This window comes from Aplysia californica, unplaced genomic scaffold (genome assembly GCF_000002075.1).
Source record: "Aplysia californica isolate F4 #8 unplaced genomic scaffold, AplCal3.0 scaffold00560, whole genome shotgun sequence".
Classification (NCBI taxonomy): Eukaryota; Metazoa; Mollusca; class Gastropoda; order Aplysiida; family Aplysiidae; genus Aplysia; species Aplysia californica.
The window spans coordinates 409,292-411,110 of record NW_004797830.1 but is presented as its reverse complement, the minus strand read 5'-3'; the positions used below and the strand labels follow the sequence as shown (position 1 = coordinate 411,110).

At 38.1% G+C, this 1,819-nt stretch overlaps 1 protein-coding gene across 1 annotated transcript in view; it reads right to left on the bottom strand.

Annotated features, from left to right (window-relative positions):
• The window catches only part of LOC101846522, a gene marked incomplete in the record, with an annotated part of 13,692 nt that extends 12,156 nt beyond the window's left edge, over positions 1-1,536 (bottom strand). The window contains 1 exon segment of the mRNA XM_005106870.3: positions 1,402-1,536.
• Between the last annotated feature and the right edge of the window lie 283 nt (positions 1,537-1,819).

Below are 1,819 nucleotides of genomic sequence, written 5' to 3'. Positions count from 1 at the left end.
CGGCCCCAAAAAGGAGGAGAAATAAGGACGATATATGTTTGATAAGGATGAAGGAGCAAACCACACCAGAGCACCCGTCAACCACCCAACCCTGCTAGTTCGCGGCATCGTTCAGATGTTAACAGTCGTAACAAAAAATCTACCATACACTAGCCAGCCCTTGTTATCTGTAATTAGACTACTTTTCATGTATTGTTCAGAACCTTCATTTCTAACTAATTTGGAGTTGATTGTATGCAAATAGGTTCAACGGGAGGGGTTATAGGGATGTTTGTTATGCTGAAAACTTGGATGACCAAACTGGTTGCAAACAAAGGAGATAGCCTTCGGAATACTCATTGTTAATTATAGTAAAAGTGATGGGTGGCTATTTGATGCTTGAAAAAAAAAAGCTAGAAAAAACTGATAGAAACAACAGAGAGAAACTAAAGCATAAGGAACTGACAGTGGTACCCTCCATCCACCAACGCATAAGCAGCAAACAATCGTACCCCCCCCCCCCTCACTTCAAGGAATATATTAATTGCGCCCTAAACTCTCCAACTTGGTTCTTACCTGATACTATACCTACTTTCAGCTTATCATTCAAATTAAAAAAAAAAAAAAAAAAGCCTCAACCTAACTTGAATGACACTGGTAGTTGACACTGCGCATTTTGGGTCTTTAAAGTTTACAACCTGAATGGCTGACCAAATCAAGTCATCGATCTGCTCTACTATCACCTGAAACAAAGCACTTCCGCAAGCGTGAACCACCCAACTTGTGTCCCCAGCAAGAGACTTTTTGCGGTCTGTCAGGGTTATAACAATTGAAAAAGCCAGTAGAGCTTCCCGAAAAAGGATAATACTATTCCCTATATAGATTAAATCCTTCTGTTATTATCATTGTTAATTATTATTATTATCAATATAATAATAATAATAATAATAATAATAATAATAATAATAATAATAATAATAATAATAATACTAATAATAATAATAATAATAATAATTATTATTATTCTCATTATTCTCAATATCAAATCTCATTATCATTGTCATATTATTACTATTATTATTGTTGTTTCTAGTAATTACTTTGGAATAATAATAGTAATAAAAATAATAATCATAATAATGATAATAATAATAATGATAGTAGATAATAATAAATAATGACAATGATAATAATAATAATAATAATAATAAAATTAATAATAATAATAATACTATTATTATCTTTAGGTAGTGGCTGTGGTTAAAGTTGTAGTAGCAGCCGCAGCAGCAGAAGCAGCAGCAGCAGCAGCAGCAGCAAAGCAAGGGTAGCAAAGAGTTTTACTTCAACAACGAAGTGAGCGGCATGAACGAGCCACCAGTTACGCGCTAAGACAGTCCAGAAGACACACGGCGAAGTCCTTACCTGGGAGATAAAGGTGTTGCAGGGGGTGCGAAACAAGACACTTTCTTCAGTCACCGGTGGGCCTAGAGTGTGCAGGTTAGCCCGCTCGACCTTCCGTTTTATAGGTCTCTGGAGGACCAGTGGCTTGGGAGCCTGTATTCAGGATTCTGTTTGCGAAAGTAAGAAAAGAAACGTTTGTCTAACACTATTCGTCAGTATCGAAAATATCGTGAAAGAAGGAAGGGGTGAAGGAAAGAGGGTCGGGGGTTCGAGGTGGGGGTGGGCGAAAGAGGGAGGGTTGGTAGGCAGCGCTCGTTGGCAGACAACCCAAGATGAGGAGTGAGACGAAGGGGATGGGGCGTTTGCTCAAACGTTGTGTGTGCGTAAATATATACGTGTGTCTGTGTGTCTGTCTGTATATGTCAGTCCGTCTGTCTCT